Source organism: Rattus norvegicus, chromosome X (genome assembly GCF_021556685.1).
Source record: "Rattus norvegicus strain SHRSP/BbbUtx chromosome X, alternate assembly SHRSP_T2T, whole genome shotgun sequence".
NCBI classification, from domain to species: domain Eukaryota; kingdom Metazoa; phylum Chordata; class Mammalia; order Rodentia; family Muridae; genus Rattus; species Rattus norvegicus.
This window is the reverse complement of record NC_141554.1, coordinates 130,760,419-130,775,591: the sequence shown is the minus strand read 5'-3', so window position 1 is coordinate 130,775,591 and position 15,173 is coordinate 130,760,419. Positions and strand designations below refer to the sequence as shown.

Sequence of the window (15,173 nt, the reverse complement as noted above, 5' to 3'; positions counted from 1 at the left end):
ATTGAGAATATATTAGTGGATCATGTGAGTTTATTATATCCCCAGCCCTGAGTAGTTTCTAGATTTCCAGTACTTGGTATGCTTTCTGTTTTTTTGTTTTTTGTTTTTGTTTGTTTTTTTTTTTTTTGTGTGTGTGTGTGTGGTTCTTCAGTCCAATTAAAACCTTGTTGGTTACCAATGAAATGTTCATGTCACTACTGCACCCTTAAGACCTATTGGTCTCTGCTGGCCATTGAGGTTTGTAAGCACTATGGATAAGATTGTTGGACTCTTCTCTCCTTTTGTATATTGTAAGCTAAAGTTCTAGGAGGAGGCTCTCAATTCAAATCCAGCTCCTGAACATTTAGGCCCTGGCACCAAAGTGCATGTGTTTTTTTCTCTCAGGAATAGGGACTAATCTTCCACCTCTTGGAGACAATCAAGGTCAATAGCAATAGCTTATCACGTTTTGAAAGTCCCTTAGACAATACTGACCTTCAACTCAAAGGAAGGCTTCTTCTCATACCTGGTACTATAATTGTTGTTAGATGACCTAAAATGAAATTTTCCCATCTGAGCTTACAATGCTTCCTCCAAGAGGTTCACTTTTTTTAAAAGAATTATTGCATGAAGTTAATATGCAATTTCCCTTTTTCAAGTTGTTCTTGTCAAATTTTTGTATCATGATTACAAGTCTCACTAAATAAGCAGATGGCTTTCATTATTATTTTAATATTGAACTGTGTTTAATCAGAAAAAATATATTGAAAGCCTGATCAATTATATATTACACAATATATATATTTATATAATATACAGTATATATGTATCTATCATCTTTGTATATCTGTTCAAATACATAATATACAAATGCATTATATCATTTTAATCATTTCTAAGTTTAGAAATGGAAGGGTGAATCACTTTGGATTTTGGTGTCTTTCTGAGTTCAACTACTCTGTTAAAAAGGTGCAATCCAAAACAAACTAACAACACTATATGCATTTTCATCATCTCAAGCTTTCTTTTTGACACTACATTTATACTCATGCTATATTAAGATCCCAATTTATTCATGCACAAAATAAAAGAATATTTACTTTCTTTGCCCACAATTTCCAGAAATGATCATTGCCAAATAAAATTTTAACCTTTGCGTTCGATTGAATATTCCTCATATAAGATTGTCCTTCAAGTAGAAATCTGAAGCTAACAATGATTATTAATAAGATGCTTGCAAAGAAGTAATGAGACCAAATAGAATTGATTGGGGATTGATAGACCACTCGGCATTCTCTAGGCTTATCCAAAGAAATCTAATCCTTTTACAGTGAAAATAGTGTAACTATAAATAGCTCCTCTGTGTTTGGGTAGACAGTGATAATAGTAGTTTGGAATAAAAGGGCCAACTTGCTTTATTCTATACATTAAGATGGGCAGTAAAAGTCTATGTTTTGATTGATTGAAAGTTCCATGACTGTGCATAGTGGATGCTGACCTATCCTGTAACATAGTCTATACCACTGACTGAATAACACAAGTTTTTAGACTATTATGTCCTTACACATGAAGCACATGGAACTCATGAAACTTTTGTACATACCATATGTCATCATCTAGTATCATGTTTTCTAGGACGGTTTTCCCTTTTTGCCTCTAGTATATCTTAACTTCCTAGTGGATGAGCCAGAAAATATTTTCTGGTTATAAATTAAAATCATCACATGTCAGTGATGAGACTCTAGCAAATAGTAGGTTACATGGTCTGCATTGGTAGCTTGACCTGACTTATAGTTCCATATCTCAATATGCAAGATATTTGGTAATAATAAGTCTGCATCTAAAAATATTATTAGTGAGACAGAGCATAAGAAAAAAATGAAAAATAATTATAAAAGAAATTACATTCATAAAAAGATTTGTGCACAAATAAGGTAACCCTAAGTTTCCCTAATGTAGTAACAAGGAGGCATACATGTTCTCCTCTCATGAGAAACAATTTGCTCAAAATGAATTAAGCCCGTGATGCTTAGGATGTCAGAGACAAATTTTAAAAGAAATATTGTTTTATAAATAGTTTAAAACAGTTCATTATATATCCTATTTGAAGATAGAGTTTGGGACTACTAGGTTTTAAAATTCCTAAAATCAGAGACAGATGAATATAGACATAGATGGAGATATAGTTATAGATCAGATATAGATACAATGATAAGAGTAATTTCCTTACTTTGCATCCATTTCATAATAACACCTTAGCCATTCAGGAACAAACCTGAAACTGCAGGGGATGTTTCATAACGTATTTCCCAGGATGCTTTTCTGTTGCTTCCAGCCTCATTTTCCGGAACACTAAGCAATTTTTCTCATTATTGATTGGCACCCACTTTGCATAGTGACAGGATGCAAGATAACCAAGTGCGAATGAGCTCTCGGAGTTTCCAGCTGAATTTCAACTATAATTTGAGTCTCTCAAAGGAGCCATGCATACAGAACTTTTAGCCAGTGAGTACAGTCCGTAAGGTTTAAAACAAAGTCATCTTTCTTGAGGAAATCTTATTATTTGGATGTTCAGGAAGGCCGTTGGTGTTATATGCAAGTAGTTAGCATGAGATATTTCTAGTCAAATTAATGTTCAACAAGTATTTTCTGGATTAGCGAATAGCTACAAATTCTTCTAGATATTGGTACCATTTCTTCAATTTCTTCAGGACTTATTTGACATTCATTATCAGAGTGAACAATGATGTTTTTATTTACCTTTAAATGACATAAGGCAACTTAGAGCAGGGGTTGGCAGACCATGACCCTCACTTAATATGGCCTTTGTTTCTGAATGGTTCATAACAATTGATTTTTTTGATCTTTGAAAAGTATTAAAATTAAAAAAAAACATGGACACTTTTTAAATTTTATTTTTCTTGGATATTTTATGTCTTTACATTTCAAATGTTTTCCCCTTTCTCCCCTCACCTATCTCCCCTCTCCCCCTGCTTCTATGAGGAAGACTTTTGTGGAATGTAAAAGTTATATAGTTTCCATGCCCATGAAAAACAAATTTAATCCAACATGGCCACATTCATTCACCTAAATGAGTATTTTCTTAACAAAGGCATAAAACATTTAGTAGCTGGCTTTTTACAGAAAAATAAAAAGAATGTTTTCAGGCCCCTGACTTTTGAGACTGATGAAATGGGTTTCATAAGGAAATCTGCTAGAGGAAATTGTGACTACGCCATTCTAAATGTGCTATTCTACCTGAGCGATTTGCTTATATGCCTTATAGTATTAGCAGGTACTAATGCACAAGAACAGAACAATTACTTCTGCCATAATTGTCCACATTCAGAGAAAACCCCATGTCTAGCTGAAGGCAAATGTTTAAGGAATGGGAACTGCAATGAAATGGCAGAAGTCTTTATGGGAAAACTGGAGGGATGTTATAAGTGTTACACCAAGGACTTGACAAGAAAGTCTAACAAAAGAACTATTCTTTTTAAGTTAGGGTATAATCCCTGGGATGGATTTTTAACAGACACCTTCATAAAACATCAATTTCCATGAAACAATTTTTAACTCTAAAGCCAAAATCTTTCACTTTTTTAAAATTTACATAATATCAACCAGTGTGAGGAAAATTTACATTTTATTTTATCAACAGTGAGTCATATAGAAAATGTTGACAGTTAATTTACAATTATATTATGAAGTTGTGTGGTGATATTTGCATCCAGATGAGATAAGTAAGTCAGGAGTAGAGGAGGGTATAATCAGATTTTGAATCAAAGAAAGAAAATAGAGATTTCAGTATTACAGGTATTTTTAGGGTTAAAAGCTTTTAATGTGGTGTGTGTTAAAATAATACAAATGGAAGTGAAGTTTAACTAATAGAGTTCATTTAACTAACAAAGACAATGAAACCAGATATTTCACTCCCTGAATGGGATTACATTTGGCAGTTATCTAGTTAATTTGATTCATTGGGATTTGTAAATTGGATCATTCAGAGTCCAAAGTGAAATGGTGATTTAAATGCAGCCCAATGGCCTCTAGAGAAATAATCAATTCCTTAGAATTCTTCTGAAGAATTAAGTTTTATCCTAATTACTCACCTGGAGAATTAGCTAGAATTTTGAAGCAGTTGACTGGGGGAAAAAAATAAACCTGGGCCTTCCATTTAGACAAAACCTCCAGGGAAAAACCTTTGGGGACATTTGAGCCCATTAACAACAGGCCGGAAGCCTATTTTCATGATAAAAAATGTACTCAATTATGTGGCTTGGTGGAGTTAGCAAATCTATTCACTTGTAACTTAGTGTTTATGAAACTCTACTATATATCAAATACTCCCAAAATCATTAAGCACACCAATTTAATGTGCAAACAGCAAGAGTAGTTTGGGTGCTTTCTGAGGGTTTACATTATTTATTGTTGGTGTGTTGTGTGTGTGTGTGTGTGTGTGTGTGTGTGTGTGTGTGTGTGTGCGCGCGCGCGCGCGTTGCCTGCACTTATGGTATGAATTCTTGTATGTGTGTAGTGTATGTTGGTAGGGGTGTATATGTATATATACATTTGTACATATGAAAGTCCAAAACTAGTTTCAGATGCCTTCCTCCATGATGCTATGCTTTATTCATTCATTTATTTTCTCACTTTCTTACTTATGAGTTAGGGCCAATCTCTAAAAGTGAAGTTCACAAACACTGGGGAATTTCTTGGGAATTCCTTGTTTCTGCTTCTGGCATTATAGGTGGACATGCTACCCATTTCCCTCCTGTGTAAGTCCTGCAGATCCAAACTCTGCAGTCCATACTTGCTGGCAAGTGCCTTATCTACAAGGCACCTAATCTTCAAGGCTGGACTGTGAAATATTTTTATAGCTGGGCATGGTGGACACATCTTTAATCCCAGCACTCAAGAGGCAAAGGCAGGTACATCAGTCAGTCCAGTCTACATTGGGATATACTTTCATTCCTTTATTTTCATTATTATGAAATAATTCGAAATTTCATGAATATAATTATGAGATATTGTTAAATAATATATTGTGATACAATATTGTTTCATATTATTATTGAATCACTTCATTGCTTTATTTTTTATTATTTTACTTATATTATTTTAAACCGATACAAAAAACACATAAAAATAAGGAGATGATCACATAATTTATAAACCAGATTATATATTATATCCTCATACATTCCTCATTTACTTATTGTTAAAAATATGAGCATCATTTTCCTTAGTCTTTAAAAAATATCCAATTGTTTTCTATAGTTACCCTATTGTAACTATACTACAATGTTTTACTCCTCTGGGGGATTAACTTAGTAGCCACTGATCAGCATTTCCCCATACTCCCTCTCCTTCCCCCAGCATTCATTCTCCATACAACTTCTAGGACATCAATGTCATATTCTGCATATCATAGAAGCTTGTCTTTCATGGGTGGCTTATTTTATTTAACATAAAAATCTCTAGTTTCTACCATTGCTGTCACAAATGACAAGATTTCATCTCTTTTAGCTAAATAGTAATCTGTTCAGCAACAGTTGATAGACACGGGTTGCTATAGCTCCCATTTTTATGAGGTAGATACAAACAGTAATTACCATAAAAAGTAATTTCAGGCAGGGGCGCACCTGTATAACAAAACAGAAGAGATAGAAACAAACGAAGATGAGTGACACTACTTTGGGTAATGCAGACATATCAGAGCTTCATAAGGTGAAAGTTAAATGCCTAGGAAAAGCTACCATGGGAATATGTTTGAGGAGTATATCCACATATGTAAAATCAACCCTGATATGCAAACATTTCATTCACAAGACTATGATGCCATGCTCTCTAATCAAGCTCAAGTTTGGTTTTGCAAACAATAGTTTGAAAAACTTGTGAAAGATAACTATGTTGTCTATCTATTACTACCATTATTTTCTATAAGCAATATTTTAATACACTATGGATGTTGAGATTTTTTCATAAAATCGTGCCATTTCAAGGTTTGTTAGATGAAAAACCAAACAAGCAATATTCTTATTTAAATTTTAACTTCAGATGAACAACATTTTTCAGGATAAATATACTCAAATATAGTAAATGTTTGCTACATTGGACAGTGCAAAATTATTTTTCATGATGCTGGGGCAATGGCTCATTGGATAAAGTGATCATTGTGCAGTCATGAGGATTAGAGTTCAGATCCCCTAAACACACATTAATGTTGAGTAAGCATGCCAGGTGCATCTTTAATTCCAGCACTAAGAAAGTTGTAAATAAAGGATTCCTGAAGCAAACTGAATAGATAGACAAACTGTATTTGCAATGTCTTGGCTCAAGTAAAAGACTACTTCAATAGTTCAGTATAGAAGATGGAGAGCCTAGGATCTCCCAGACATGCACCCGCAAGCATGGACAACACGCAAATAAAAATTAAATACATAGATAAATAAAGATAATTTGTCATATAAAAACACTAAGAGATATCCCAATTTGTTTGTCAGGAATTTGCTCTTCACTGTTTTCTTTTAGTTATGTTTAGACAGTGTTAGCAAATCTTCAATGCATTATTTTGGCGACTTGTTATGCTGGTGACATGCATGACCTGTTAGAAGATTAGTGTTCCAAAAATAGCCGAAACCCTTTCCTAGAACTTTTCAAGAGCTGGGCAGAAAATTCCTCACTACTTTTCAGCCTATTCAAATACATCTCTCCTTTTGATACATATAAAAACTTATGTCCCTGAACTCCATTGAGAGGGTTATTTTCTGTAGCTTCTTTATGAAAATATTTTATCTTTACCATTTTTCAAATATAAAATTATATTGTGATAGTAAGCATGCATTTCCAAGTTACATACCATATAATATTACCATAGGGATTTTTAAATCATCCCTTCAGAACCAGTAGATATGGTTGGGAATCAGATATTGGTTTATACCATGCCAGAACAAATCAGAAAAAAAATTAAAATAATTCAATAGTCAATTAGAAAACATCTTTGTGGGTACTATAAACTTGTGGTGCAGATGTGTAGTCAAAGTAACCATACCCATAAAATTAAAATAAATAAATAATAAAACCTTAACATTTTGCTAAAGCAGTGTTTCTCAAATAATTGCTCTAATAAATATTAAATAATAATTATGACTTTTCATTAAATAAGGCTAGCACTCTATTCTATTGTAATAATGAAATGTTTCTTTTTGTCAGAATCAGGTTTTGATTTTATAGAAATGAAAAGAATTTTCCTCTTCATGTGCAAAGGAGAAAAATCTTTTTTTTTTCTTTTTCTTTTTTTCGGAGCTGGGGACCGAACCCAGGGCCTTGCGCTTCCTAGGCAAGCGCTCTACCACTGAGCTAAATCCCCAACCCCGAGAAAAATCTTAATCACAGTATCTCCCAACTTTCCCCTCTAAACCGGCCTGCTGTTTGTCTTTTGTATCTAAACAGACTGCTCTCCTTATGGCCAGCTACAAATGTGAAAAGACTTTGGGTACAGTTGATAATTTTACTATTATATTATTTTACATCCATTATTTATTCTTTCAATATGGAAATAAGATGCTACCATTCCCATTTTGCTGATAGAGATTCTGAAAGAGTGAAGACACCTTTGGTTGTGCTAGTGAGGATGAGATTATACACTTTGTAAATCACAACACGTTTTAATTTTTATTGAATTATTCTTAAAACCCACATTGCTGTCTAATTCTGTGCCCCATGTGTCTATTGATAGATGAATTATTAGATGTAAAGGGATAAGGCTCTGTGAGAAGAGTAATAGCAAGGCAATTATAGCCCTAGGAAAGAAGCATCTTATAGATACATGTTTTCTTTTCAAACAAATAATAGGCATAGCTTCATGCAAAGAAATATTTAACAAAGATGTTTTGTTTAGTATTGTATTATCCTCTTTTGGTTTAAGTTTGCTAAGCTGTAGGAGCTAGCCACAGTTCACCCATTTAATCTGGTTACAGTGTGTTCTGCACATTAACTAGGATGTATTGATTTTTCTTGAAGTTGGACTACACAGTGGCTCAGAATCTTTAGCCTCTGATTTAATCAACCTCAAATAAATACCAAACCAAAATGATTTCTCGGTTTATCAAATAATATCACTTACGTGCAGACTATCCTTTATCACTAAGCCATATCTAGGCCTCTAAATGAGGGAAAGTATAAATTATTTAGTGAAAGTTTTTGGTGCAAATGTATAAAAATATTTTGCCATTCAAGCAAATATACAGTATTAGTACTAGCTGGTATATAAAAAACAGAAATGGTTAAGCAGGATCTTTCTTGGCTAATATATTATAAATTGTGTTTATGGTTATTGCACGATAAAATATTAAGTGACAATTACTATTAAAATCAAATAGTAAGATATTTATCGGGTTTATTTTAAAATGCATAGTCTGTTTTAAAACAAAATTTCTTCAGCAATAAAATTTAGACAAAATGTCAAACATCGTCTCCAAACAATACTCATCTTGTAGTTAATCTTCCCATTTGAATATTCATCCCCATTTTCGTCAAGTTTTTAACTTTCAAGACTATGAGACTCTTGGTTTCTACTTTTCCTCACAGTATAGCTACGGAGTGCGCAAGCTACTTTGTCGATGAGATCACTGGAATGCAGAAAGTATAAGAAATTTTATAAGGTACATTTATGAAGCCTCTTTCTCAATTCCACTGTTTGTAACTGGAGATGCTGAATGTTTTGGATGTCTATGGTGCACACCTTTTACTACAGAACTTGGGAAATAGAGACAGGTGGGTCTCTATGAGTTTGAGGCCAGCCTGATCTACAGAGGGAATTACAGGACAGCCCAGATTACACAGAGAATCCCTGTCTCAAAAAAAAAAAAAAAAAGAAAAGAAAGAAAAAGACAGAAAGAATGAAAGAGAGTAAGAAAGAAAAGAAAGAATGAAAAGGAAAAAGGAAATATTACATGTTGACTAGTCATTTGATATATGTAATATCCAGCAATAGCCAATAAATACTTTGAAAATATCTGTTGTATTCCTTTATCTGCCAAATCAGATATTTAACAGTGTTATATATAGCCTTATACACACACACACACACACACACACAGCAAACACACATATACACACAGAGAATTAAAAATGTCATTATGCAATCAATTACATAGTGCATGATCTCAAACATTATATTTGAATTGGTTTAACCATGTTTGCAATCATTCTTGATTTTGAATTATCAAGACATTTTTCCTTCATTTGGACTTTGTGTAAATTGATTGTGATGATAAGAAAGGATAATTCACATTAAATGCAGTATTTTCTTTATATAGAATGGATTTCTGGAAACACAGTTATATTAGTCCATAAATATCTAAGTCACTTCCAATTATATAAATACTTTTGTGGAAATTTATTAAAAATTATTTTAATTAAATTATTTCAACCTGCAGAACTATCTCTAGGCATGGTAATATAATTAAATCATTTCTGCTATATGCTGTTTTCTAGTATATTGATAAATATGTTACATTTACTGTCTACTTTAGCATATTAAGGTTATTAAGAAGCTCATTCATTTCTAAATGTGTAGTGTATATTTGAATGTGGGTAGGGATATTTTTGTCACTTTGATATACTGCATTGCTCTTTCTGAAAGCTTTTACTACTATTAGTTGATCAATTTAGAGAAGATGATAATTATTTCTATGTAAGCACAAATTGATACAAAGATAAAAAATTTAGAACCATTTTTCTAACTGAATATTTAGTATTGTACATGCATCCTAAATTCAAAATTATATAACCCTTTTTAATATAAATGAACAAGGCCATTTGTTGATGGTTTGTCATGGCTAATGCTACCACATGGTAAGATTTCCTAATATTCGTACAAAAACAGTTTCATTCTTAGTATCACAGGTAGTTTCTTATTATATTTTTTTTTACCATAAAAAGACTGTTTCTAACCCAGGCAACTGTGTGAAACTTGCCGGTACTATCTTGCTGGCAAATAGAGGATATTTTCTCAGCGTTGCCAGCTGTGGTAGGTTTTACCATTTCCATTGTTCATGTTATTGTTTGCCTTGATTTTATCTAATTTCAGAGTAATTAAAAACTAAAAATTTCCCAAGGCCATTGAAAGTTCTTTTTAGATTATTTGAGTTAAGGAAATCAGATTTGTGAAGATGTATCATATTCTACTATCTTTAACAGGCATTTGCACCAATGGAGTTTAGTGAGGAATCAAGTCTTAGGGAAGTGGAAAATTTTATTCTTGGGCCTGAGACTCTAGGTAGCATTTTAACTGAAGCCCACCTGTGAAGGCCTTGATGTGTCAAGTATATAGCAATAAAATGTTGGAACTATTTTGATTCAAAGGCTCTGAGTGGAAAACTTAGCTGTCATTGTGGGGACTGGTTGAAAGCGAGTTTGTGATAATGATAAGGTTCAAGAGATTCAGAGGTGCCCGGATATTGTTGAGCGTTAGAAGAAGGAAGTAACCCCAGATAACTCAGGAGAAGATAGAGTGACTTTGAAGGCGAAGGAGATTAATCACTTAGATATATACAATCCCAAGACTCTTCTGTTTGCCCCTGATGTTATCTACTTAGAATTTTAAAAGGTTCTAAATTCAGATGTTTTGATTAGACGGATACTTATGAAGTAGTTTGTTCACCGGGACAGGCATTATATAGCAATTATAATAGAAAATGATTGATAGTGACAGATTCTGTTTGCATTGATTTGCTTTGTTTCGTGTGTGTGTGTGTGTGTGTGTGTGTGTGTGTGTGTGTGTGTGAACGATAATGCATGCTTGTTTATACACAAGTGTGCACATGCATACAGGGATAGCAGTCAATACTGGTTGTCTTTCTCCAATCACTCCTCACCCTGGTTTTTAGAAAAAGATCTCTCACAGAAGCTAGAACTTCTCCAAACAGGCTGACCATCAAGCTATCCCCCACCCCCACACACATCTGTATCCTACTCTAGCTTCCAGAATACTGAAACAATGCAGGTTTCTATCAATGCTCTTGATTATGAATAGCTAAAAGGTTCTATAAGAACTGAAGTGAGATGCACCATACAACTAAGACCTATGCTTGCTCATTGAACAACCATTTGTTGTATACCTCCTATTTTTTCTCTTGCACTGAGTATAGATGGTATAGAATGAACAAGTAACTCCGGCTTTCTGAAAACTTAGAGCCTGAAGGTTGAGGGGAATAAAACTCCCCAGTCGTGATCAATTTAATCATTGAGAAACTTTCATGACCGTTGATAATGCCTCATCTTTTGACTGATTTGTTGATGTGTCTAGGTATGTGTGTATATATTTCTGTGTATGCATTTGTGAATATAGGGCAGGTAATACAAAATACTATAAAAAAGCACAAATCACAGTGAAATCTCATTGTGCAAGGTGGCAGCTGAGTGTACAGGACAGAGTCTGTAATCCTTTTCTATAGCTTTCATTTTGGTACATAGCCGTGTCCTATAAGGCACTGTTTTATATCATTTTAAGGATTATATTTTATCTCCAAAAAAGATTATTATGATCCTTAAGGTATTAAACATCTTTGTTACCTATCATATGTCTGTTCAATATAATTTTCTATGTTTATAAATTATTAAATAATGGAGCACATTCAAAGTGAGCTGAATCACAGGTTTTCCAAAATGGGTTCTATTCATTTTTTATTACTGGTATAAAATACCTCAAGTGGCATAATGTTAAAAAGAAAAGAGGTTTATTTACCTCACTGGTCTAGAGCTTGAAGGTCGCGTTTCCATGATCAGGTTAGTTCTTATGAGGGCTTTGTTGCAAATTGTATCACAGGGACAAGAGCTCTTGAAAAATGGAGAGGTCACAGAAGCACAGCAGGTGAGCACGGATGAGCTGCTTTTGTGTCCTCCCTCTGAACCTTGACTATTAGTGGCGCAGAAGTAGTACATTTCAATACCAAAAAATAAAATAAAAGGTGGAGAATGCTCTCCAGACTTGTATCTTTGGTCGTCACGCTGAAAATATTTCAAAGCACTGTAAGGGAGAAGAGCTCAGTGATCATGCAACCTTAGTTAAGTCATTGTCCAAAGGAGAAAGCTGACAAGAGTTTTGAGCACTAAGCTCTGTTTCAAAAAATCTCACCGGATTTACTGAGACACTGAGGAGCACTCTCATATGCAAAGGACGCTGCTAGAGCAAAAAACATGACAGGCAACTGTGGTGCACATTGACTTCTAAAGTACTATTGGGGGGACGTTTACATCAGTTCACCTTTTCTGCTAATTCACTTGCTCCCCAGAACTCTCAGCTCATCAGCTTACCTGGAAAATGCTCCCTTCAAATAAATAGCATGATTTAAACAGTGAAGACCGATGAAAATCCATAAAACTCAAAGTAAAATTACACATTCACTAAAGCAGTATCTGTAGCCAGACCCTTACTATACCGGATAAGTCCTCGACAGGCTTATTATTAGCACAGTTGCCTCTAGAATTTAATCAAGACACTAATTTCAAACTGAAACAAGTAGGGGGAAAGAGAGCACATCAACTACAGTAAATTGAATTCTAGAAGACTAAGCCTCTGGAGGCCTCAAAAGTGAGAAACAGGAAGCTCAGCCTCATGCAGTCAGCTGCTCACAATATATTTGGTAAATGTCGTATTTCAAAAGATATCTTCAAAGAGTCTGGGCTCGCGGGCCAAGGATAAAGCATTTGGTTGCAACAAGTCTAACATATGCACGATCATTCCTCATTTTAAGTGAAAAACCAGACTGGCACAGAGCTTAGAATTTTCAAAACAATTTAGCACTCTGCACAGGGGAAAAAAGTAACTATTTTGCTGTTAAAAGGAGCATCTACTTTTCATGCCAGAATCTAGCTCATGTTACATGATATGTCATCTCTCATATTTGTAATACACCCATTTTGGAAATAGGACGTGTTTAAAGGAATTCTGCAAAGATAAATCTTATAGAGCAACTTAACCTTTGTTCATTTACTAGTTTTCCCTGTTCACGTAAATGAAAAAAATGTTTCCAGTGTTCTCAGAGGTAAGCTTCAGGTGAACTTTTGAGTTTCAAGAATTTTCCTTGTTCTAGGTCAGATCATATTTTCAATTATAAAATCTATAATCTTGAAGACAAGCATAATTTTGTAGCTTACTTCCAAATTTGTCATTTCAATGACTTGGTCTATGCTGAACATGAATAATAAAGCATCACGTATTAAATTTGGAGAGTACCAGGAGTGAGTAATAAGATTTACAATGGGCTAAGAAAATGATATTCACTATTCTCTTGCATTTTACCAATTTGTGGTAAGGAAACGCAAACCCATATTTACCCCCCCCCCCCCGAGCTGAGGACCGAACCCAGGGCCTTGTGCTACCACTGAGCTAAATCCCCAACCCCCATATTTACTTTTAAACCACAGATTTTTGTTGGGGCATAGTTTATGTAAGAAATAACCCTCTACCAGCTAGTAAGTGCCTACTTTGTAGAAAGAACTCTCAGCAATTCCTGACTTGAACTAGCAAACCTGTTCATCCGTTTGAAAGACAATAAGGCATTGCTAACAGCTTATCTACACACTGCTGATAGCCCTTTTCTGTTCTCGCCAACGTGCCCTGTCTTTAAAGCTAGGTCAGTGGGAGGGCCTTTAACCCAAGGGAGAGAGAATTTGAAGTATCCATGTTCCTTTCCTTTTCTTTTCTTAAATTGCCTTTGTAGAGCAAGACATTTATTAGTGAGCCTTGACAGATCCTTGAGACTTACAAAATCACCCGTGGAGGGATAATAGGCTAACTTTGGATCCTGTTTGAGCTTCTCAGCTGGTAGTCGTTCAGCAATACCCTCCCCTGGAATCCGGACCCACCGGCCTGTCTACATTCCCTTCCACCTGCTCTGTTTGATTAACAACTGTTTTGGGTTGATAGTTAGTTTAAAACCGAGGTGTAGGAGGGCTATTGTTACATTCAAATTAGAACTTCTTTTAAGTTGACTCTACTGTTCATAGTAAGTGTTTGACTTTAATTTGTTCTTTGAACTCATTTCTCCCCTCCTTTTGTTATCCACTAATCTAGTCTACACTGATCTCCACAGACATGAATAGCCATTGTATTTAACACTTATTTTTATTTGAATATCTCATATGCACAAGTATTATTCTCTAATTGTCTTACATAAAACATGTAAATTAAAATACATAGACTTTTGGCTTTTGTATAAGCATTTATTTTTGAATATAAATATACTGATATAAACATATACTAGAACGCAAGTTAATAGAAATTAGATGTTTTCTTATAGCCATGCTCTTACTAAATTGAACGATCATGACATTTCTTTGGAATTTGGTGAGTAGAAGGAGGTGCTTTCAAAAGAAACTTTCCATCTCATTTCTTCATATCACATTAGGCTTGTAATCTCAAATGACATTTTCCAGCATGATAACTAGCTTCAGTTGACCAACTCAATTGCAACTTTGCTATTCTGCCATTACAAAATTTCAATTCAGCCTAAAGGAAACATTTTGTACTGTTAAATAGGATAAAGATGTCATTCTGGTTTAGAAAACAATTACTTAAGGGTCCTGGAAATATCTCCATCAGTGGAATAAATCTGTGGTAGTCTATGGGGGATACTTTAAAGGGTATTTCTGAGTGTGCAGATTCATGTGTCTCTGTGTGTGTTCCTTGTACCTTTTCTCTGACTCCTTTTTTTTTTTTTTTTTTGGATGTTGTTGTCTGTTTTGGCTTAATCAGGTTTGTTTGTTCGTTTTAGATGCCTGCTTGTTTTCTGGAGAGAGAGAGAGAGAGAGAGAGAGAGAGAGAGAGAGAGAGAGAGAGAGAAAGGGAGAAAGGGAGAGAGAGAGAAAGGGAGAAAGGGAGAAATGGAGAAAGGGAGAAAGGGAGAAAGGGAGAAAGTAAAAACTTGGATGGTTATAAAATGGGGAGTACCTGGGAGCAGGGGCTACCTTTTGTACAAATTCTGCTACTTCATTAAATGAAGCCCATTATTATTATGCTAAAAGGATGAACATACTGAGCTGCATGTGCAAGTCTTACTGTTTCAACCAGAATGTTAATTCATGCTTCAGTAAAGCATCTATGCATAGTACATAAATTACCTTTCAATGCTTTGTTTATGCTTCACCTTTCTCATAAATCAAATGATTATATCCTATTTCAAAGA

The 15,173-nt window shown here is 34.4% G+C and overlaps 1 protein-coding gene across 2 annotated transcripts in view; it reads left to right on the top strand.

Annotated features, from left to right (window-relative positions):
• Tenm1 (teneurin transmembrane protein 1) overlaps positions 1–15,173 on the top strand; it is an 889,292-nt gene that overhangs the window by 190,297 nt on the left and 683,822 nt on the right. Inside the window, exon 4 of one of the 2 annotated variants that reach the window (XM_087599322.1) lies at positions 8,572–8,645. The gene's annotated coding sequence lies outside the window, so the exon portion shown is untranslated. 2 annotated transcript variants of the gene reach the window in all.